We start from the raw sequence: 25,267 nt of genomic DNA on the forward strand, positions 1-25,267 counted from the left end.
ATTGGAATTAAAAAGTTAAAATTTTTACAAATAAATAAAACAGTTGGAGTGTGCAGAAGAGACACTGGGGTCCCATGGGATATTTTAGCAAAGGGATTTCATGATCCAATGTCTGGAGCAGCAGCTTCAGGAAGGGGATGTTCTGTCTCTCCACTAGTGTGAACTGTGGGTGTGTCTTTCCATTTTCTGAGTTATCCAGCAGACAACTGTGGCAGAGCAAACACACACACACCCATGTCTCATAGGTAAACATTACCTCTCCAAGACAGGGCAGCATAAACCCCAAATGAGGAAAAGAAATGCCATCATCTCTGCAAGACAAGTACCTCTTACACAATGGCAGTAAGATGTCTCATTACTAAGCCAATCGGATAGGGATCTTACCATTGTTCCCCTTTTTCTCGCCTTCAAAACTAAACTCCTTTGTACCTGCTGGGAATAAGAAATAGTCTGCTGCTAAGCAACAGGAAGGGCAGGGCTGATGCATTCTTTCAGTTCCACAAAAGTTGTTGATAATGAGGAAATGAAGATGTTTGACCTGACGAAATCCTATAGCTTCCATAAAACCAGCATGACTGCTTCGTGTTCTGTCCTCCAATACACTGTCTTTATGGAGAAAAACTGCTCCAGCTCCAATACATCTGCTGCTTTATATCATGGTGGTCAGAGAAAAAGCCTGGGTCCTCATCTGGGAAGCCCTCTTCCACCTCCTGCTCTGTCCTGGACACCAGTGCTGTCAAACCACACTGGCATTGCCAGCAGTGACAGAATTCATGTGAATCATCATAGAGCTTCTCCACTTCTATTTCTGAATGAAGACCAAAGTCAAAAGAGTAGGGGTTTCCTCTTAGAGAAATTTGGAACATTTTGAAATTATTGTTCTATTCATTACTAATATTCCAACAGCAGCCATTTGGTAAGCCAAAAACCCCCAGAGGTGCCTGTCTGATTTGGAGGAAGGCAGGATATTCCTATTCACACAACAAAGGACAGAACATGACAGATTCAAAGGTCAAGTCCCTGGTGTAGGCACACATAGCAGGGAAAGTGGGCAGAACTTTGCAAAGTAGGACAAAATTCTGGGTAGGAGGAGTGGGAGGTGCACTTGGATGACCTAGGCAAGAGCAACCAACATCAGAAAAACTACTAAGGCAAGTTCTTCCTGGCCAGAAAGAGGAAGGGGAGAAACCCACAGGGAGTGAGTTCTCAGTCTGTGCTGAGACTCAGTACACAGCATCAGTGTTCATCTTAGAACCTCTGGGATATGCATGATTTTAACCAGACTTCAACAGAAAGGTGAAAAAAACTTACTTTTGGAGATTTTAGTATGTGATCAAGATGGGGCACAAACTGAGACTTTAGAGCTAATGAGCAGGCTCTGTCCATTGCTTCATGAAGATAATTATCTATGGTGGATAGAATGCCCTGGAAGAGGGTTTAAGTCTTTGTCCTTTCTCTGCTCTACTTAGAAAAGCAGATTAAACTGTAGACTTTGTGGTATCATTTATTGTCTATGCAAAGACTTGAACTCATCCTTTCAGGTATAAGGAAAGAGATTTGAAGGAATCTTAAGAGAAAAATATAGTGGGGCCCTGGGCACGGGCATGGTAAGGCACACCTGTAATCCCACCACTCAGGAGGCAGAAAGATTGCCATGAGTTCAAGAACATCCTGAGCTACATAGTGAGTTCAAGGCAAGAATGAATTTCAATGCCCCCCAAAATAGAATAGTAATAATAATAATATAGTACAGTGTAATGATATAGCATATAATATAGTGCAGTAAACCAATGTTTATTTTTGCTTTTGAACAAAAATGGGAATAAAACCACAAGGTAAAAATCCACAAAGATGAAAAGAAATAACAGTCAAGATATTTTTTTAATGTAGGAAGCTGGAAAACAATTAAAGAGCTGAATGCAAGGCCTGGGAGGGAGAAGCTGGTAAAGGGCAAGGGGTAAGCTCTCAAAAGAGAGGCGAACATGGCTGATGTGTGTACTAAGACAGGAAAACTGGCTGGGAGTCCTTACATGAAATAGGCGCCCCAGGCCAGGATTTGAGATTTAGCAGAAGGAGTGTGGACTTGGGCTCTTCAAATATAGTTAAGGTGAAGGGTAAAGCACATACTGGAGAGTACAGGAGGTCATGTGAAGAAATGATCCCCTGAAATGGGAGACCTATAGCCCTCTGTCTTCCACTCAGACCTCCGAGTGTCTGATCACTTTCACACAGGAGGAGGACCAAGTCCTCTTTAGTAAACCTCCATGAGCTGAGAGGAAAGATCTCCTATATCTGACTACCAAGGGTCCTGCCACCCAGCAGGATCACACGTAGCCTCTCCCTCACCATTTTCCAATGATCTTTAAATATTTGAGGAAAGACTCTAACAGGAAAGAGAAAAATCCAGCCAGCTATATATAAGTAAGCAGATAACACAGGAGCAGACAGAGATAGAGCAGGGAGCAAAATAAATATATAAAACCCAGACATCTACAAAGAGAAAATGTGATAGCATAGACATGAAACAAGAACAGAAAGCTAGCAAAGAGACCAAGAATGAAAGGAAAAAGCACTTGTAAATTTAAATTATTAGAGTGCAAAATATTTATAAAGAACACCAATAAAACTTCTCAGTATCTTTTTTTGAAGAGTAGCATTGGGAGGAAAAGGAAAGAATAGAATCAGTGCAGGGGAGTTGACATATGCATGATGATAAAATACGGAAGCCATGAAATGGTACCTGGCCAGCCTTCAACTGCACCCACTGAAGCCCACCATACCTTCCACTCTAAGGCCACATGCCCATGGATTGCTCCCACCAGCACAGGAAAGTTGGCCAGTTCCTGGAAGAGGTGGGTCTCTGACAGAGAAATATGGCTCCAAAATGCCACTAAGAGGTGTCCACTCCAGCCTTCCTTCCTTCTGTTTCACATACCTCAGATTTGTACCCAACCCCAAGCTCCCCAGATCCCTCTCCATAGTCTCCTATAGCCATCACCTTAACAAAAACTTTCTGCTTTTCATACTGCCTTGGCATCTGCCTCTGGGAGGACCCAGAAAACACTTGCAAGTTCCATAATGAAAGTATGTAAAACAAAATAAATAAAGGGGAAAATTATGCAACTCTCAGAATTAAAGTCCATGTGTTCCAAATTGAAAGGATCTGCTAAGAACTCAGAGCAGCAACAAAACTGTAAAATACCTACACCAAGGCAATTTTTTTTCAAATTTTAAAACACTGCAGATACAGCAGAGACATAGATTACACATAAACAATTAGCAACAAGTATGGACCTCAAGGCCACTTGAATGCCTACAGTTTTACAAAAAAAAAAAAAAAGTGGATCAATTCTAAATTGAAACGTTGGAGAAAAATGATTCTAAATAAAGTCTAAACCCTCAATTAAATGTGTAGGTAGATTAAAGCTATTTCAAATCTACAAGTTTCCTTCTTCCAGGTCATTCCCTTAGGTATTATAGAAGGTGTATCCACCAGAAAAAGAGAAGGAACTCATAAAATGGGATACAACACATCCTAGGCACAGAGGCCCCAGCACAAATGAGAAGCAACAAGACCAGCCTACATAATGAGGAAGGACCACTATCCTGGACACCTGCTGAGGTAGGTTGAGAACACCCAGTGAGAGGGGTGGGCACCTTTCAAGGAACATGGGACCAACCAAGTTGCCAATGATTATGTTAAAAGGAGTTTCATGGTTCTGAAGATTTCCAAGATGAATCAGTGGTAGCTGCATAGAGACCTAAGTACAAAGAAAATGAGAACATTGTTAATTCCACCAATGGTGGTCTCTGTGCATAAGGATGTATTGTATCCCATTTTATGAGTTCCTTCTCTTTTTCTGGTGGATACACCTTCTAAAATACCTAAAGGAATGACCTGGAAGAAAACACATATAAAGGAAAGGAAATGCACTGATTACACACTAATTGGGTTCAGCTGTGAATAATATTGAGTGAGTCAATAATATAAACATAAAACATTCATCTAATACTCATTTATACAGCTATATGAGGAATGAAGGGAATAAACTGTCATATGGATAGGGCAAACAAGAGCACTTTAAACTTTATACATATATTACTTTAATAAAAATAAAATATACTTTGAAGGCACAGTTCTGTCACATTGCATAACAGAACATACTCTGCTCCTTTTTTCTGGCCAATCCCTGGCACATTATAGGCTGAACAAAGAATCAGCAATCATAATGACTGGTTTGGGAATATGCAAAGGTGAAACTAAAATATTACACAGAAATTATATCTTACCACAAGAGAAAGGTGATTGGAATTAAAAAGTTAAAATTTTTACAAATAAATAAATAAAGGTGCAGTTCCTTTTGTCTTGGAAGATCTTACAATGGAATTACAAGATGGAGCAAGTCCGAAGATAGTAGATTCCTGCCATAAGAAGGAGCCTCTGACAGCAAATGACTGGTTTGGGAATATGCAAAGGTGAAACTAAAATATTACACAGAAATTATATCTTACCACGAGAGAAAGGTGATTGGAATTAAAAAGTTAAAATTTTTACAAATAAATAAAGGTGCAGTTCCTTTTGTCTTGGAAGATCTTACAATGGAATTACAAGATGGAGCAAGTCCGAAGATAGTAGATTCCTGCCATAAGAAGGAGCCTCTGACAGCCCCCACCTTGAACCACACCTTCCAGAGGCCTGGAAATGGTGACCATCCTTCTCCATGTGAAAATGGAGTCCTAAGTCTGAGTGATTTTGGGGTACTTTCACTCACCACACACTGTTAAGTGCAAGGAAAGGTAGCTAAATACCCCAGTGTTGCTATCCTTGGACATCTCATGCCACTTGCTACTACACAGCCTTGCTAACTAAACATGCGCCTGAAGGCAGGGCCATTTCTCAGAGACAAGGCTAGTGCTCAGTATTGGACTGTATGACTGTAATTTTATTTTAATTTTTGTAGTGGAAAATATTTCTCTCCCTTTACCTCTGTCTCAAGGGAAAGAGTCGTATTGAGTGACACAGAAAATATCTGTGTCATCCCATGTTTGTCCAGTAGTCAGACAGGAAGAATCAACTTGTTTGCATCATTAGAGTTATTGATAGGTGACTTTTCATCCCCAGTCTCATGCACTTTGCAAAGCAAGTTACTAGACATGGTGAGACTGAGTTGAAATCTCTACTTTCCCTAACCATTTAGACATAAGTTACTCCCAGGCCTCTACAGACAGTGAGCCTATGGTGAGGGCCCCTTCTTTGTTTTGGGAAGGGCAGCCATGGAGACCGTACCACAAGCAAAGTACATCACCCCACAGACCTCCCAGCTCCTACAGAGCAGAGGACTCTTTTTAGGAATAGGTTCTTTCCTCCTTGAGGTTTGATTTTCTTTTTTTTTTTTTTTTTTTTTTTTTTTTTACTTGCGCTTGCAAGGCAGGCCACCGAAAGAGGTTTGATTTTCTTAATGGCCAGTACTTAGTAAAACAGTGACAGTAATAGCTGAATATATGGACTACTTGAGCTAGATAATCCATTGAAGTGATGAGAAGGAAAGAGCATTGTTATTATACACAACTCACAATGGAAAAGTCTTAAGACAGCATATGTAAGAAATGAAATGTTTCCCCTCTAAAATCATAACTGCTACTGATGATGAAAGCCTATCACATGGTGAGAAATGGTCAAGAGACTATTCTTTTTTAGGGGTGGGGGTTTACCTTGCGCTCGTGAGGCAGGCAGTGGAACCACTGAGCTAAATCCCCAGCCCTTAAGAGGCTATTCTTAAAGAAGGATAGAAGTCTGAGGTTGTAGATCAGTGGTAAAGCTCTTTCCTAGCATCAAGGCCCTAAGCTCAATCCCCAGTACTGCAAAAAAGAAAAAGAAAGGGTATAATCGAATGAAGGAGTTTGACCAATTCCAGTCTGAAGCTTGTTAAAGGTCTTACTAAGTAAAAAATATCCACCTGGCAACTTTGCAAGTTACAAAGATGAATGAAACATGGCCCTTGTCCTTCAATAGTTTGATATTTTGTAGAGGAGAAGACAGTCACAAACATGATAAAGCATAAATACATACAAAGTATTACAGAGGCCTGGAAAAAGATGAAGCTTCTTGCTGGAAAAATTTGGGAAGCTTCTTAGAGGATCATGTTCATATCAGGCACTGTAGGAAAGGACAATTGGAGTAGATGGTCACAGAAGGTGGGGAGTAAGTGAAAAAAGAGGTCAGAGGCCAGAGAGAAAAATTAGAATGCACAAGTGAAGAAGAGGACATAGATGTGGCAGGATGAGAGCAAAAAGGGATGTAATGTGGAAAAAATTTGCTGTGTCCATGCAGATCCTCTGCAGCACTGTGGTCTTTCTCTGCGGGAGGGACAAACACCTGGAGTGCAAGACCAATGCATCTTTAAACTGATGCTTACCATTTTTCTTTGTTTCTTTGATTTTTCCATCTTGAGCTGTTTTGCTATGGTGTACCCAGAACTCCATATTTACAGAGTGTGTTTCCTATTTTGACACCTTCTGACAGATAAGAAATTTTACCTCCTCCAGAACATTGTGGGAACACATCCTATAAACCCAGTCCTCACACACAGACTCATGACATGCTATTTTTAGAGCCTGGCCACTCGTGACAGTCAGAAAGTACAGTTATATGAAGGAGAGAAGGTACCAGGAGGCTGCACAGTTGTCCTTGTTCCCCTCTCTGCCTGGCTTTCTAGAAAGAGAGTTGTGCCCTGAGATCTTCTTCCCTCAGAAATGCTGGAGAGATTACAAAGTCTCCAGTCAGTTCCAACCAAGTGCTCCACCAATACCATCAGCAGTGGTAGAATTTTTCCATCTCCCAGCCCTGAAGATGAAAAGAACATCGTTGCAGGCTCTTCTCTTCATGCAGTCTATGTTTAAGTAACAACCTCTGGGTTTCCTATGAGCTTTTAGCCCTGTAGGTCCTCAAAGTGCAGTAGCAGGAAAACTTTCACATAGCCACCGAGTTCAGAAGAGAATAGAGTTAGGATTCCTGAGTTCTTTGTTTTGTTACTCCATTAACTTCCCTGCTAAGGGGCTGACCTGTAGTAGCTTTTCTTAGAAGTGCAGCAATGGGTCCTGGTGGTAAAATTATTAGGTAAAAGTGATGGACTATTTCCCACCCTGCATTCATAGGAACCTCGATGTTACCCTTTTACCTGGGCCTCCTCTTCTGCTTGGGAAGGAGACAGAGAGTTATTTTTGAAATTCTCATTTTAGTAATGAACCAGCAGGCTTATCAAGACCAGCTCCTAGAGGAGACTTGCATGCCTTTCTGAAGCCTCCTGAATTCAGCCACTCTTGCTATATCTCTGTGACATAGGCTCTTCTTGTAGTTTTCATAGCTAGATGCCAGATTGTCATTATGAAAAACCTTGCACCACCATCTCCCCAGGCAGCTGCCTTTTTAGAATGAAAACAGAGGTTCACAGCTTCTCAAACTCCCTGCATTGAAAGGGAATTTAGAAGTTATTTCTAGCCTTCCCACAATTCCTATGCTTTTTTTCTCAACAACAGCCACCCAACCACATAGCCTGCCTAGAATCTTCTTAAAAACCCTGCCCTCAGGGTCCAGAACTCCAGGGGTTACCTCCCACCAGCCTAAAGACTAACTACTTCATTCCAGATATCATGTTCCTATTAATACCACTTAGAAATCACACAATGGGCCAGGGATTTAGCTCAGTGGTTCCGGTGCCTGCCTTGCAAGTACAAGGACCTGAGTTCAATCCCCGGTACGGTACCAAAAAAGAAAAACAAAAAGAAATCACACAATGTTCATATCAACTTAGAGGTGACTTTCATTTTATTTTGCTTTGTTTACAAATGCTACATAATCCATACATCCCTCAACCTGCACTTGAATGGTTTGTTTGCTAGTTGTAGAAGAGTTCTTCCTCCAAGATTGTGTTCTGCAAAGTTTCTAGAGCTTCAGTGCTACAAAAAGTGATGTTAATCCAAGGGAGGAAGGAAGGAAGGAAGGAAGGAAGGAAGGAAGGAAGGAAGGAAGGAAGGAAGGAAGGAAGAAAGGAAGGAAGGGCTAAAAGAATGTTTCCTCTTCTTTTCTATAACCTTGTAACACTAGATGCCTGCTTCCCCGAAAAAAGCCACCACCAAAGAAAATTTCCAAAGTCACCAACTGGTGCTTCATAAGTGCTCAAGATCTAGGCATCAGCTGCCCAGCTGCCATGAGGCACCTGGCGGTTCCTCTTTCTCATCCCATTGGTGTTGCCATATCCACAAAGCACACTTCACCTTCCATCGGGCTGCTGTGACATGCCAGAGTCCTTATACCATCCTTCCTTCATGTCCACTGAGGACTGGCTCCAGAACCCCCTCAGAGATGAAAATCCAAGGTGCTCAAGTCCCTTAAATAAAATGGCTCAGCATGTGCAAAACATCTACACACACTCTCTCATAGATATTAAATCATCTCTAGATGACTTAGAATACCAAACACAAGGTAAGAACAGTACAGGTTTTATACATTTTTGTTTAAAAAGTAATGACAAGAAAAACCCACACCTGTTCAGCACAGATGCATTTAAAAAAAAAATTCAATCTGCAAATGGTTAGTCTTATGGCTTGTGCCTAGATATACCCCCCAGAGCCTCATGAGGTCATAGGTGGGCTTTTCAGAGGTGGTTGAATGTAGAGAGTGTTATGCTAGGATCAAAGGTGTGTGATTACTGAATTAGTCCACTGATTGATTTGGCATGGTTCTGGGTGTGGATAATGGAAAGGCCCTTCCTGCCTTGAGGACAGGTAGCCTGGATAGAATATAAGGGACAGAAAGAAGGCAGCTGTTGCCACTTGTCATTTGGGCTTGCTACTTCACTGCTTTACTGCCCTCTTCCCATCATGAACTATTTTTCTCTTCAATGTCCCTCTGCTATACTATCCTGCCTTGGAGCCAGCCAACTACTTACTGAAACCTCTATAAAATGTGAGCCAAATAAACCTGTCCTCCTTTAACTTTGGAGGTTGAGTATTTTGTCTAAGCAACAAGAAAAGTAACTAAGACAGATTTGTAGATACAGACCTTATGGATGCAGGATCTACAGACACAGAGGGCTGATGGCACCATGCCACTCTCTGTTCAGGATTCTGCTTGCTAAAGACTGATCAAGGTGGCCTTGTTCACATTGCTATGCACATCAGTGGGTATCAGGGCATGGGCAGCGCTGAGAGGCCTTCATCACGCTGAGTAGCGACTGGGCCTCCAGTCCCAAGGCTAAGGGTAGGCCAGGGTAAGGCAGGTTACTGATAACCTTCACTGAGGCTGCAATCCTGGTGTCCAGGGTTCTAGCAGAGCCACCTCCCAGCTGATCCTCAGTGGGGCCCTCTGAAATGTCATCTGTTTAGGGAAGAGGCCCAGGGGAGCTGGGTGGCTATAGGGTCAGAAAATCCCACAGAGGATAATCAGAAAGCTATAAAAGGGCTTATAAGATTCTTTACTTTTCATTTCAGCAACACTGGCCTGTGGATTTTCTTCTAGATGTTTTTCACTTCATATCTCAGACACTTTGTTCCAGATATTCATGTGCCTCACACACATCCTCATAACACCAGAGGTCAAGATAAACAACTTCACACGGTCCCAGTCGGTCACTCCATGTGCCTAGTGAATGGCCAGGCAGATGGCAAGGCACAGGCAGGTCCACCCAGGCACACTTATTGGTGGGGTCGGCTTCTTAACTCAGCACATAAGCCCCAACTTTGGAAATTGCCAGCATCTGCAACTAAGAACAAATACTCTAGCCAGCTCAGTGACCTTGAAGTTGATGTGCCTTGGGCCACATTAGCTGCAGTGAAAAGCTTGCCCTTACTGTGGTGACCTGCCCCCACCTCTCCACAATGCTCAAAGGTCCCCTCATGCTAATACTAGGGCACAGTTTTTGGTACCTAGGACAAACCACAAAACCAAGTCCTGCCCCACAAGATCGGGGAGCAGTCAAAGAGCAGCAGGTATTAGTGGCCTTCCATCAGGGCGCTTGCCATCTCTGCTGGCCTACAGCCCCTCGTGAGAGGTCTGGTCAGTGGTAGGAAAGATGTAGGAGCATAAAGGCACAAATGAGCCTCAGGGTGTTTGTGAGGTAGGAAAAACACTGAACTTGGAGTCAGGCACTCTGGGCTCGAGGGCTGACTTTTCTACTTCATAGCAGTATGTGACCTTGGGTAGTTACATAACCTGTCTGAGTTTCAGCTTCCAGGTTTGAAAACCTGGCAAAGTAGACTTACACAACAGCGTGTGACAATGCATTATAACTGCTAAGTACTATATATGCATCCCTTCCCATAATTCTGTATAACACTAAAACCAGATATCACAAGGGAATGGGAAAGTCCTCCATCCAAGCACAGCATTGGCCACTGGTACCAGCCCAAGTTGTAACACTGTTACATGTCAGTTGTAGCACTGACAGTTTGTACACTGTCGTCTCCAGGAGCCCTGGGAACCACAATGGGGCTGTGAAATGGAAGTGCTGTATAGCTAGGATGCTCTCTGGAGGTGAGAGAAGATAAATGAGGCCTGACCTGGACGTGAGTACTGGAATGAGGGTGATCACTACTACCCTTAGGCAAGAGCACTCCAACAGGGAACTCTGTTCACTAAAAGAGTCAGTATCACTTCCAAGATAGACACTGTGGTAGCCTCTCTTTGACTCATCATAGGTTATTATGTGACTATGCAATCAAGGAAAAGTAGCCTGGGGCAGGGTTTGCCCTCTGCCCTGTGCCTGTTCCTGTCTGTCAGATTAACAACCTAGTCCTTTATCTCTGCTGCACTTGTGTCTTTAAACAGAAGTGACATAGGACATGTCCAGTTTCTGTGACCTCCCCACGTGTGTGCAGTCCACAACCCACCCTCATCCTGCCCTCACTGAGCAGAAAGGGCCCTGGGACTAACGACTGACAGGCTCTCCAGGGAAAGTGATTCTCTGGCAGCAATGGCCCAGTGGGTGTTTCGTGATGTTACTAAAGAAGGAGGCAAAGTGACCCCTTTCTGCAATCACCTGAGAGCCTTTAGACATCATCTGAACCCTTGTATGATTCCTCAACCTCCTGCAGATATGTTCACTTCCAGGCAGGTGAAGGACACCTCACTCCAGACAGTAACAATGCTGCCCAGTCAAATCTCCCTTTGCCAAGGGTCTGGAAGACTTGAGCAGCTGGGGGTGGGGTGAGGTGGAGGAATCTGAACCTCTTTAGCAGAAGCCTACCCGCTTTGTGTCATCATGCCAAGAGTAAATTAATATATCTGAGAAGAAATCAGTCATGGATACACTGAGAACTAAGTACTTTCCAGGAAAGGACAGCCTCATTCAACAGACTCCACCATTCCAGACCTCAGAGCACCACCTTCCTCCTTGCTCAAAGGCCAAGACCAATAAGCGTGCAGTCATGTGCCATTCACAACCCTGGTGGATTCCAGGTTCACCTAGCAATTTTCCCATCATGATTTAGCTCCATCCAGCTCACTCTCTGCAGGAAGACATGTGCTTCTTGAGCCATCATGGGTGCTCTGGCTTCCATCACTGTTATATAGCTCACTAGGTATGAGTTAATGAATTAGCATTTTCATCTAGACATCAGAAAGCTAGACTGTAATTGGTAGGGATGGATGTTCTCAGGATGGCTGTGCTGAAAATCAGATGTCTGAACTTACCAGGGGACCTTAGCAAATAAGCTCTGTCACCTGCTGGAATCTCTTGGAAAGCAGCCAGCCTGACTCCCAAGGAGACACCCAACCACCACTCTTAGAGGTGTCCCCACTCTATAGAAGCTTATACATTTACTTATTTGTGCACTCTCACACATGGCAGGCATCTTTATAGAGGTAGGGAGCATGGCCTTATCCACCATTGTATGTCCCACTATTCAGCAATGTTTGTAGAATGGGTGATTTTAAAATGACTGAAGGACTTTGGAATAAAGATAGCAAGTTAAAGAAATGAATCTACTTCTGCTCTCATCTGAAATACTCATTAAAAAGCAGCCCTGGACACACTATCACCTATTAGCAAGAGGTTTGGAAATAGGAGAGTCCAGAGTTTCCACTGAGGCTGTATTCAGGACTTTTTGTGGGGCCCAGTACAAAATGATAACGTGGGGAGGTGTGGCAACTCTTAAAAAAGGTAGAGGGTAAAAAGATCTGGAGAGGAGATAAGGACATTTTTAAAACGTGTTGCATGTGTCAGTCAGCTTTTTGCTACTGTAACAGTGACCTCAGATGACAAACACAAAGAGAAAGGGACTCACAGTTCTGATGGGTCCAGTCCATGCTTGGTTGGCTCTGGGCTTTGGGGCTCATGGTGAGGCAGCACAACATGGCGAAGTACATAGCACAGCAAAGCCATTCACTTCATGGCTGGGACATGTGCACAGAGGATGAAGAAGGCGCTGGGCTTCATGATCCTTGTCAAGTGCATGACTCCAGTGACCTACACACCTCCCTCCCCAAAGGGTCTCTCACCACTCATAGCAGCAAGGTGCATGTCCCGCCTTTTACACAGGGGCTCTCAGGGATATTTCAGACCCAAACTATAGCAAGCCAGGAAAAGTAGCACAAGTGATGCTTCCCAAAAGATACAGACGTCTGTGACCCATCCATATAGCAAAAGGGGTAGGAGGTGTAAACAAAACGGTGAAAAGAAAGCAGATGGCTTGAAAATCCACTTAGGAATTACCATAGTTAAGGTTCTAGACCCCATTCCTGACTCCACCCAGGCAGAAAGCTTCTCTCAGCCCTTCCTGGCAGAAGACTGGCAGTCTGTTCTCTAGAGAGAAGAAAACAAAAGTCCTTGGAGTGAGGTACAGCATCAATAAGGATGGTCCTATCATGCCCAAAGAAAGGAGAACAAAGCAAATACATCCTTGCAGATATCAAGATTCCCAGCTTTCTCCAACTTGATTCCAGAAGGTTGGCGGTGGTCAGGATTACACCCTCCCTGGAAGAGTTTGAAAGAGTCTTTCTTGAGGAATTTTACTATTTCAAAAGAAAAATCTAGTGTTGGGGCACATGCCATGCAATGGCTAGGCCAGAGCTTCCTCCAGTGAGCCTGACAAGTCCCGTCTACTGCCCAGACTTCCTCTTACCAACAACAACTAGCAGAAGGACAACAGAGCAAACACACACTGTTATGAAGATGAGTCTTTGGTGAGTGAAAACTGTGCAATAGAAGCAAACTTTAATAGAAAAGATGCTTCCAAAAATGGACTTCCAGACAATAAAGAAAAAAGATGAAAGGCTCTGGGAAATTAAAATGTGAGAGCAAAAACAAAACACCCAATGGAAGACTTGGAAAAATGAGTTAGGAAAAAGAGAAAACTACAAAGACATGAAAGCAACAAATAAAAGATGAGGAAATTAGAGATTTGCTGCACCAGTCAGCTAGGCATAGAATTTCATAGTCATAATTTTCAAACTCAGTATATCCAACCAGCACTATGGCATAGCTCTATTGCTAAACAAGAAATAGGAAGGGCACAAGTGTGTGTGGTTGGGACAATGGAGGAAGAATGAGAGCTAAGTCTCCATCCTCAGTGGTGGACAGTGAATAGGTAATCTCTAAAATAAATCAACTACAAATATTTTAAGTGCATCATAGAAACACATGCAGTAAAACCAAAGGTACAAGCGGCCAAGAGAAGTGAAAGCCATGGCCTATGAAGATTGGGAGAGGGAAGAAAGTGGCTTGATGTTTACATCTCAAATTAATACATACATAGATGAATTTAATAAAATAAAAACTAACCATCAAAATAAGTAGACGCCCACTTTCTACTCAGTGTGGAATCTCCTTCAACCACTAGATGGCGTAATTGACCCCTCGTGGAAACAGCTTAGGGAAAGGCCGGTGCCTGTTCATTAGCGTTTCAATGGAGTTCTCCACAAAAAGGAAATGAAGTTTTTATTATAAGGTTAGGAAGGAATTAAAAGTATTCATCTTATTTCCTCCCCAAGCATTCCCCTTCCCAGAATAGGAGGGAAAGGGTCACTTGCCCCAGCAGTGCAGTAACTGAAATTTCAACAAGTCTGGGTCACTGACTCCTCCCTCACTGGGGACTGAGAGAGGCCACCCGGGAAGAGACGCTTTTTGGGGGAAACCAAAGCTACTTTGGTGCTTCAGTTCGAATTCAGTAAAATTCAATAGCAAGTGAATTTGAGATCTTCAAGGGACAGGTGGGGATCTCAGCCCCGAATCATTGGCTACCTTCCCCAACACGCTTGTTTTCCTGAGGTGACATGAGACACACTCAACACACCTGCAAAGTACCAAATTACATCTTGCTCTCCTAATCAATGTGGGGGGGGGTCTCCCACACTGCTCCTGTTTTCCTTGACTTTTCTGGATCTGTGGTTACATATTCCTGATCCTCTCTTGCTCTGATTAATGAATCTCTGGTACACACGTCTCTGATCTCCCTGCCATTGATCATTTCTGAATAGAGCAGCCATCCTAGCTGGGCCACTCCAACCTGGCCACTCTTCTTTCTCCCATTCCACATCCTCTTCCTCCCTCTCCTCCTTCTCCAGCTCCTTCTTTGCCCAGGGGCCAAGGATTTAGCTCAGTGGCACCATGCCTGCCTCACAAGTGCAAGGTCATGAGTTGGATCTTCTGTACAAAAAAAAAAAATCTTTGCCCCAGACAGGATGTGAGCCAGGTCTGTGGCTCTGGCTCCTCTCCATTCCTCTCCGTCTTTCTCCAAGTTATCTAATTCTGAGTTTCATTCTTCCCTTCGTAGATGATGCCCCAAATCTATGCCTCTACCTCCACCTCCCTCCTCAACTGCAGACATCTCTTCTGGCCTTTTCTCAGACAAGTCCCCTTAGGAACACACTCAGCCTTCAGCAAGCATGAAATGTGTCTAAAATCAAACTTGTAGCTTCCTCTTCCAGCCACCTACTCCTCCTGATTCCCTTACTCTCTTCACCAGCAAATTCACAGAGCAAAGGGCAGGGTGCTAGGCACTCAGAATTCCTGAATTTTAGAAAACAAGGTCCTCAATCTCAAGAAACTGGCCAAAAAAGAAAAGAAAAAGAAACTGGCAAGTGCTGGGTAGTGGAGAGACATGGGTCACCGAAGGCACGGCTCACACTATCACATCTGTGATGTGCGAGCCAGGGTCACGGTGTCTGAAAAGGAACAGGAGGAAGCCCCGTGCAGGCCAGGCCCTTGGTTCTGTGAATTCTTTCCTGGCTGTGCCTTTAGAGGGCGCACTCGCTACTCTCCCAAACTCCAGCTTGCAGAGATGTCTCCTTTGGGGATTTTGTTAAATGAAGATTCTCCTTGAGCTTCATTTCTTTCTTTTTTTAAAAAATTAATTTTAGTGGTATACTTTAGGTGAACAATATGCTGACATTCATTATTGTACCTTTATATATCTTGGTTCTTATTTTTTCCCCATTGAGCTTCCTTTCTTACTGTTCCCAGGGGTGGTGCTGTTGCTGCCAGTGTGCAGCACTGGGCGGGGTGGGGGGGTGTCACTGAGATTGAGTTCGGGCCCTCACATTGAGCCACATCCCCAGCCTGTTTTAAAATTAAAATAGGGCCTTGCTCATTGGCTATGTTGCCCCAGCTGCAGGTCTTGAACTTGTCTGACCTCCAGCGCACTTCAGCCTGGCAGAGTCCTGGCACCACAGGCCTGCACCACCATGCACAGCTGTGCCACACTCCTAAGGGTAAGCAGTGAGGGTCCCTCCTCCTCTGCTGTGGCAGCCCTGTCACCTCAGGCTTGCACCAGTGCCCAGCCCGCAGCAATCTCCTGGTCTCTAGCCCTGCGCTGTGCAATATGGTGGCCACCATTCATTACACCAATTTAAATGAAAATAGCTTAAAATTTAAAATTCTGTTTCTCAGAGTGACCACATTTCACATGGTGAAGAGCCACATTATACAGAATGAGTGAAGACAATCTTCTAAAGTTCCCATAGGGCAGCACCACTTGCTAATCTCTGCCTCTCCCCAGAACTCCTGTGCACTGACCACCATCCTCAGCGGACGGTCAGCGCCTTGAAGGTGACATCTGTGTGGCCTCATCATCTTTCCCAGCCCTACAACTTAGCCCGCATCCACTCTTAATATTTGTTGATCATCTACTATGTGCTCGATTCTGGGCAAGGCGCAGCATAGGGAACAAGTGAGGCTTAGAGATGAACAAGACAAATACGGTTCCTGAGATCACAGAGGTCACCGAATAGGGGGTCTGTAATCATCTGTAGCATTAAAGAAATGAATGAAAAGTACACAAACCTCCCCACAGAAAGTTTCCACAGTGATTAATCCTCCCCAACCTAGAAATCTACAATAATTACTTCGCACCTGAAGAATAGATTCCACTCTGGAGCTGGGGTTTGAGGTCCTTCTGAGAGGTAGAGAGGCATGGAGGTTCGTTGTTTGCTTGCCAGTCCTGCCCTAACTAAAGCTGTGCTGCAGCCTGGGAACCTAACAGAAATTTCTTTCTCACCATCGTGGAGGCTGAAAGCCCGAGGGCTTCTCCTGGGGCTTCTCTCTTTGGCCTGTAAGTGACCATCTTCTCTTTGTGTCCTGGTATGGTCTTTCTTTGGGCCTGAACATCTGTGGTGTCTGTTTGTGTCCCAATGTCCTCTCCTTACAAGAGCGTCAGTCAAATTGGATCAGGGTGCACCCTGATGGTGTCCTTTGCATTTAATCCCTCCCTAAAGACTCCATCTCCAAACACAGTCCCACACTGAGATACTGGGGTTAGGATTACACATATGAATTTAGAGGGACACAAATGAGCCCCTAACAATTGGAAATATGATTTTTAAATACAACAGAACCAGGTTCGGAGGGAAGCTCTGAAATTCACATAGTGGTAACTGCACCAGTGAGAAGCCACTATGCTTGTCTGAGACTTCTGTCACGTGGGTGTTAAGAAAATCACAGTTACTTTTGAGAAGTACCTAGCACCTAGCACAGTAGGCACTCCGTTAATGACAGGCACTGTCCTCATCACTGAGCCTCCCCACTCCCAATCCTGCAGGAGCAGCGCTCCTTTACCTCTCGTCCCTAAACTCAGGGACCCTGCTGAGCCTGCTCCTAGCCTGCTCCTCTCTGTCTGCTTATCCTGTCCCCAGCCCTGGTTTGGCTTCAGCTTTGGCAGCCAGGCAGAGGGCGTCCCTCAGCTCCTTTCTCCAGGCTTTGTTATCTTTCTTGTCACTTCTAAGTGGCCACTCAATTATCACCCAGGAATTAAATCCCCACATTGTTAATTACTCTGCTAACTCTTTCTGCATATGCTGGCCTTCCCAATTAGAAAGGAGGCACTTTTGATCAAAGTCCACCATTATGCTTTTGAGCTTCTGCCACAGTGCCTATCAAACTTCTCAAACATAAGCAAGCCTCAATAAACCAAGAGTTTCTGAATGTAAAAATATTTAAGTTGCAGCTGTTACCTGTGGAGGATATGCCCAAGACTAGTAAATGCTGGAAGCCAGGATAGCATCAAACCCTATATATGCTGTTTTTTTCTAATAACTATACACACAGATTTAATGTCTTTTCCATCCTAACTGGCACTGACCACATACTGTGACCATCACTTTTGCAGTTTAAATGTGACAGCAAAACTAGCAGAAATCACTTTTTCTCTCTCTGTGATTTCCCAGGTTAAGTTTCATTCTTACTGTATTCCATAGAAACCTAGGTATACAATGCTTCCCTGTTAATTTTAGAACTTTCATCTATATATCTAAAGGAAATACTTTACAGCTTTTCTTTGGCACACCTGAATAGCCTACTTCCCTACTCCTGGGCTTTTGAGCCACTATTGAATAAAATAAGGATTATTTGAACCTTAGCACAGTGGTACATCCATCAGCCGATCTGATAGCCTCAGTGGCTACCAAGAGATGAGCAGGTAGGAAACATGTGTGGTGTGGTTGTACTTCCTGGAGGGGGTGATTCATGTGCCTAGACAGAAAAGGTACATGGTGTGAGGTAGGAGGTGCTCCTCAAAATGGAATTTTATATTTGATATTAAGGGGGAACTGATTTATAAACAATCAATATTCACTGATTGAATAAGAGATTCATAGTTTTAATATTAAAAAAACAGGAAACAGAAACACTAAATTCAGGTTGCTGATTCTTTTTTTAGGAAAAAATGACATAATATAGAATGGATTCAACAGTGTCACCAATGTTTTGTTTTTTACTTGGTTTGTAGTCACATAATTTTTGTATAATTAAGAATTAGATTTCATTAGCTGATAGGTAGCTGCTCTTTCTAGATGAACTTGCTAACGTACACAAGTAGTATATGAGGAATTCTTCTGGCACAAGAAAAAAGTACTTAAAATATAAGTCTTAGAAGAGATTTAGTTAGGGTTTCAGAATATGATTCAACAAACTGTTTTAATTAATATTTTATCTGGCAGGAAATATTTATGAGACATTACCAACTTCATAAATGCAAATGGAAAAGCTATAAATAGGAGAAAATATAATTTTCTGTGTCATTTTCTAAAGAGAAAACTTTAATTGTGAATTCGTCTCCCGCTTCATGAAAGAAGGTAAGAGAGGCAGATAAAAGGGGAAAGGGGAGGTGGTCTGTACACCGATTAACAGTGATAAAACACATAAATTCTCTGTTGCTTTCTCACACTTCGTCATCAATTCTCAGAGAATAAAAGATGCAGTTATCACCTTCCAAAGCTACCCAAGTAGTTTCACAATTGTGTCACCTCGCCTCAAGTGTCATCTGTGCTCTTTGGGAGACTTAAGCATAGGAGAGTGAAGATTACCCTAAATTTCCAACAATCAATCGGGATTAAAATACACCTATTTCTTATCTTTCAGGAATAGGCTGAACACTAAACAGATTTCCTGTCTTGTAGCTCAAGGTCCCATCACAGAAAGAACATTTGCAAAGCAACATTTCCCACGTCACACTATGTTCCAGTGCAGAGTCAACTGTTATAGTTAACTGTTGTGTCAGCTTGAGTAACAATGCCCAGCTGATTGGCTTAGCATAGCGCTGGGTGTGGCTGAATGAGGGACTTAGTGAAGAGGGAAGATGCACCCTGGGTGTGAATGGCACCAACCAATAGGCTTGCAGCCTGAATGGAGTAAAAAGGGAAGGAAGAAGCAAGTCTCATTTCTGCTTCTTCAGAGGAGCTCCAGTCTTCACCATCATCTCTGGCCATCCATCACCAGGCTTCCAGTGCACTCTTCCCCCTCCAGTGCAGACTCCAGCCTTCCAACACAGACCCTTGGGCTTCTCAATACAGACTCCAACAGGACTGGGCAGTGAGCTGCAGGTTTCCTGCTTTTGACTAAATGTCCAGCTCTTACACACCTAACTCTGCAGGTGACCATTGCAAGCCTACCTTGTAAATCCTACATGAAAACTATCCTGTATATTAAATGTAATTCTCCTGAACTCTGATACATCAACCAATCAGGAGAGAAGGCATGTCACAGGCACGACACTAAACTCAAAGGCCACTGCTGCTCCAGGCCAGAGCATCTCATCAGCACCAGTAAATGTTTTCAATGTGTGTTATCTGCAGTGTCATTTGTGTGTTATTTGTGGTGTGTTATACTGCAAAGGCCTCTTCCAAGACTAGAAAATTAAAGAATCAAGCATTTTCTTCTCAGAGTGTTAAACACTAAGATCAACCAACATACAACAGATGAGCACTAAGACAGCAAACATTCCTCAGGAGGACAGAGATTTCCTCATTAGTCAGGGCCCGTGGCAACCATACTTAGCAATTAACCTCTCTACAGAGAGGGCAGAGGGATAAGAGGCAAACCCAGATAGGCCTGCTTAAAGCTGTGGCGGCTCAGCAAGCTGCTGTACTCCCAGGGACAAGCAGTTTGTCCTTACAGTGGAGTACACTGGTTTCCTTTTGGTACTCAGCATGCAGGAGATAAATACTCACCTCACAGAACACCAGAGGTGCTGAAGATACCGTGGGCCAGCAAGTGATGTCCATCCACCTCAGAAAGGAAAGAGAGCGGCAGTGCCTGGAATTGGGGTGCTCATCCAAAAGGCTAGGGACAGAGAGGGGCCAGAGGTAACAGCACCAGATAAGAAGAGCCACTTGGACACCTGCCAGCACCCCCAGACAGCAGCAGGATGACTTCCTAAGAACATAAATTATAGATTCATGTGTCTTTCGTCAAAGCCAGGAGGAACCCGAAAGAGAAGTCAAGGAGATGGCCAGACGGCCCCGCCCATGCCTAGGAACGCACCGCTCCCACCTGTCTTTCAGTGGGGGACTCTCCCGCACACCGCCCCACCCCACCACCCCTACCTGCACGTTGACCCAGCAGCTGCTCCACAGCGCCGAGCCAGCCCACATTTTCTGCCCTAAGAGTTTCTTCTGTCTGCTCCGCCGCACCCAGGAACACACGCGCGCGCATACAGGGGTTCCCACACTTGCACGGGGCGCTCACACACGCTCACCACCCGCGTGCATCGGTCTGGACCGTGCACTTCAGGACCCAGCCCAGTGCGGCCAGGAGGTGGCCGAGCCCGGGGAGGAGCAGCGACAGCGCGGAGGGCAAGGGCTGAGGGCACCCGCCCTTCTGGAGGGCGTCCTGGGTTCAGACGCGGCCCCAACCTATCCCCACCCCGCCCCGCCCCAACGCCTTAGCCTGTGGCCCTTTAAATCGCGGTACTATCCGGCGATTCCTTTGTAGTGGGGACAGAGGAAGGAGAGCCTGGGGGGTGGTGGGGGGACAAGAGGAAAGAAGGAGGGAGGGGAGGGAGGAAGGCAGAGACAGAAAAGCAAGCGCCTCCAGCCCCCCCGTCGTCCTGCCGGAGAAGGGGAGTGACGGAGAGGCTGGCGAGCGGAGGACTGGATGCTTTAGTCGCCTCTGCTCAGGACCCGGAACCGGGGAGAGACGCTAACGGGTAGGAGTCCCCCAAAAGCCTTGAAGGCCCCTGCACCGTCTCTAAGAAACACTCCACCCCAGAAGTTAGCATCAGTGGGACTTGGCAGCTGCGATCTCAACGTGTAAGTTCTCTTCTTTTCCTGCTTCACTTCTCCCCCAGCTCTTGGGAAGGGAAAATGGACACTTGAAGGGGGCAGCGGGAGGGCACTACCCTGGCTGCAGCCTTTCCCAAGGAACTCGTCTGAAGAGAAGGAAAAGCTCAGGGAGAGCCCAAAGTTCACCAGGAAATTAGAGATGTCTGTAGCCAGCAGAGGCTGCCCTGGGTTGGGGAGTGCCTCATTCTTGGTTGGAGAGGCCAGGGCACTAAAACACTGAAGCAGGCAGAAGGACACTGATCCCTGGGTAGCAGTTCTACCTTGGGGGAGGGCAGAGAGGGGCATGGTGGAGGTGCTGATTCCCTTAGCCTTGGATCCTTGCTTAATCTTCCTTTCTAAGTCTAGTCAAACTGGGAAGGCAGCCTTGTTACTTCTGCCTCTTCTCTGTCTGGAAGTCTCTTTTCTTTCTGTCTGAAAGGGCAGGGGTCAGGACTCCAAGAACAGGGATGGGAACTGGGGAGGAATGGCATTATCAACCCCTTCTCCTGGCCAGGGCTGGTGCATCTCCCTGGATAGCTGCTCCCAGCACCCCTGGTTCAGTCTGTGCTTTTCCTCAAACAGGACTCTCCTGGCCTAGCTGTGAAACAGACCTGTGTCAGGGCTGGCTGCTCAGACCCTGTCTGGTTCCAGAACCCCCAGAACAGGGGATGAGGGTGGAGTGACACCCCAGCACCTCTTCCAAGAGCCTTTTCAAACACCGGATGATGATCACTGGGAACATGCATGTTTGCCAAGTACTTTAGTGTCTTTTAATGCTTTTAATGAAACTGAGATTATCAGCCTCATTCTACAGGTAAGAAACAGCAGCCCAGAGAGGCTGTATTACTTGCCCAAGCTACATAGCCTATAAAGGGAGATTCACACCTGTGTCTGACTGCAAAACATTTATTGCCTTCATCATAAGCAAGCTGTGAATCCTGGGGCTTGCTGGTTCCTGGGGCACTTTCCCATGTGAGGAAGAGGCAGTGAGAAGAAATGAAGCTTATGGAGCCCAGGTGCTGAGCTAAGCCTCCGCATTAGTTAACCCCACACCATTCCTGTGAGGCAGAGTGAGCGCTCCTGTTGTATAGATGAGACAGACAGAGTTGGGAGCACAAAGGGGCAGTGCTATCATCCTCTCAATTCCCGTCCTCTGGCTTCAAAGGAGGGGCTTTCCATTATCAAAGAGCACCCTACAAAGCCTGACCCATGCCTTTTGCTTAGAAGCAGGTGGAACTCCCATCCCCTGTTGTCCTGGACTCTGGCAGATGAACAGAGCAGTAAATGATCCAGAGTCAGAGAGAAGAGTCCTGACTTGGGCTCTGAAGTGAAAAGCCCAGTAGGTTTCACTGGGATTTCAGATTGCTGAGCCCACTGAGATGCATCATTTGCCTAGAGATGTGAGGCATGGCCTTCAGCAGGATTCCTGGGGCATACTCTCGGAAGCTCAGCATCAGGGCCACTGTTGAAAGAAAGGAACTTTCACCTGGAGAACTTGCCTGCATGCTCCACAATGCCCAGCAATCATCCTTGGACTTACTGCTCAGCTCTCCAACAGAAAGGAAATACACCTGTAAGGCACAGCCCTTCCAAGAGCTGCTAGGTGCTGCTGGTGTTCCTCACAGGCAGCATCTCTTACTTAAGTAGCACGTCTGCATTAAGCAGAAAATGAGTATTCCATCAGCACGCAGTTCTGCTGGAGGAGGAGGCCAGGAAAAGGGTGGGCATATTGCTCGCTTTGCACTGGCTGTCCCACAGGAGAGCGGCCTCCTGGCTGAAGTCAGATCTGGGCAGTATCCCACACATGGGTCCCCTGAGTCTTCCCCATATTCCCATTGTTGCAGGTTCAGGCAGATACATCGGTGTGGTTGTCACAGGGCTCTCCTGGCCCCGCTGCTTCTAGTAGAAGGTTCTTAGCAAGGCCTCCTGGGAGCTTTCTACAAGCTCTTGACTGGGCTTCTTGTCAGGAATTCTGAGACCCTTAAGGTTGCCCTGGTCATTTCTGATATAGGCAACCCCTGCAGGGGAAGAAATGACTAGTGTCCATTTTCCAGTCCCCATTTGCTCTTAAAACGACAGGATTTTGCCTGCAAAGCCACCAAAATCTGTGCTGCCCACCCTGCTCTTGAAAACTGCATCTACTTCTGGTTTTCATCTTTCAATCAGTTCAACAGCCACTTAGACAGTCGCCTAGCATGCACCAGGAATAACTAATTTTTGAAGACCTTGGAATGTGGTCATTTGGGCAGGGTTATGCTTTCCATTTAGGAGAATGTTAGCAAAAGCTTGCTTGCATTTTCTGAGCCAATACTGATTGAATTTTTAGGCGGGGGGGTGGAAAGATGATGGAGAGAAATTACAAGGGTTGGGGGCAGGAATCCACTAGGTAGCTCAAGGGAGCTGTTTTTAGATTAAACTTTTCACTGTGCACGAGCCACAAAGCAGTCACTGGGGGCTGGTGGCGTTTTTGAAGAGGAGACCCACTGTCTGAGCACTGCTGAGACAATTGTCAGCCATGGAGGACTTTTTCCTGGTGTTTTTGTTTTGTTTGGTTTTTGGTTTTTGTTTTTTTTTTTCCCCCCTAAGGACAAGAAGAATGGGAGTTGAGGCATAAAGTATTGTAGGGAGGCATTTGAATAAAAAATACCTGAATGCATTGTTTCAAAAAGACTTGTGAAGTGGCTTCCCCTGAAATAATTTTAAAACAGTAGATAGCTTCCCATTCCTGAAGGAGGCATGGAAGGGTGATGTGGCTGCTGGTGCAGCCTATCTGGCCCCTCCTACCTTGACATTCTGATAAGGGAGCTATTCTAGTCCTGAGAGCCCAGGATGCCAGTAAGTCTTGCCAAGAGCCGTGTTAAGTTAAATGTCAGAGCCAAACCTTTAACATGTGACCCTGGAGTTCCTGGCTGGGGCTTAAATGTTAAGTTCCATTTTCATTCCAGGTCAGTGCTGGTGGAGGTCAAAGGTCAGGGATAATCTGACCAGTTGGCAGATGTATCAACCAATAGGGTGGCCAGAAAGTCTAGGGACAGAACATCAGAGGAGGGCAGGAAGATCAGGATTGTGATTTCACTCCCATCCCTTCAAGTTATTTGTTGGGGCTGGTATGCATCTCACCCCTCCCTATTATATTCTGTTGCATTTCACGCTCCTGATGTTACTGTAAGGAAGGCCCCAGTGCCATCATCCTACATCATCACTTTTGGGGCTCAGAAAGGAAAAGAGGAGAAGAGCCTAGGGTATCTCAAATGGTAGCTGGGGCCCAACTTGGGCCTGAGTCTTATTCTCAGACTCTGCCACCTCCCACTCACACTGGACAGATTGGGCCTTGAACACTTGGAACTTGAGCCAAGTACTGACCCAATCACAGAAGAGCAAAGGTATGAGGTGCTGCCCTGCTTCAAGAAGGTGACCCCCCCCCAGGACCCCTTATTAGATGAACACAAAATGCCCTAGTATTCTTTCATGAAAGTATGTCCAGCTCTTCCCACAGGCTAGACCTTGCAGAGACCCCTGAGGTTGAAGATTGGTTCGTTTGCATGCTGCCTGCCCTGCCCTGCCCTTAGGGGAATGCAGAGTACTCAGGAATAAGTCACAGCCTTGGGGACAGGCCCAGAGGGCCACAGGGGGCAGGTGGACTCTGCCACAAGGAAACAGGAGGCTTCTATGGGGCTTTGCAAAACATATGTTAGTGATCTCCATGCCTAGAGACAAGAGCACAGGTTAGACACAGGCAGCTGAAGGGAGATTAGCAAGGCCAAGTAGAGAATGTGAGCTGTGACCCAGATGTGAGCCTGTGGACAGCTCTGGGGGGCTTGGCCTGCATTTCTTGAGGGGCTATCCCAACCTCTCAACTCCTCAGAAGAACTCGGTCACATATGACTTTCTCTCCCCCTCTTCTTCCCCTTCCTCTCAGTTTTATTCTTTTTTCTTCCACCTTTTTTCCCCCTCACTTCTTTTCTTGACCATAACTGCCTTGTACTGCTTCTTTAGTTAAGACCCTTTCCTTCTGCACTTGTTAGGTTATTTTTTTAAACACTTTTTTCATTTTTAGATAATTGTAGAATCACATGCAGTTTAAGAAATAATGAAATCTATTACCCTGTCTGCCCACTTTCCTTCAATAGTAGTCACATCTTGCAAAACTATAGTACAATCAATGTTCAAACAAATGAACAAATGGCAATATAGCATTTCTATCTACAAGAGTCTTTTTTTTTTTTTTTTTTTTTTTTT

At 45.1% G+C, this 25,267-nt stretch overlaps 1 protein-coding gene across 2 annotated transcripts in view; it reads left to right on the forward strand.

Annotated features, from left to right (window-relative positions):
- The first annotated feature begins 20,858 nt into the window (after window positions 1-20,858).
- Kcnj5 (potassium inwardly rectifying channel subfamily J member 5) overlaps window positions 20,859-25,267 on the forward strand; it is a 24,650-nt gene continuing 20,241 nt past the window's right edge. The window contains exons 1-2 of one of the 2 annotated variants that reach the window (XM_010616565.3): window positions 20,859-21,016; window positions 21,611-21,842. The gene's annotated coding sequence lies outside the window, so the exon portion shown is untranslated. The remainder of the gene's footprint in view (window positions 21,017-21,610; window positions 21,843-25,267) is intronic. The other variant, XM_010616566.3, reaches the window with a different exon arrangement.

The sequence above is a fragment of the Fukomys damarensis genome, unplaced genomic scaffold (assembly GCF_012274545.1).
Source record: "Fukomys damarensis isolate Sample0158 unplaced genomic scaffold, DMR_v1.0_HiC HiC_scaffold_16, whole genome shotgun sequence".
Classification (NCBI taxonomy): Eukaryota; Metazoa; Chordata; class Mammalia; order Rodentia; family Bathyergidae; genus Fukomys; species Fukomys damarensis.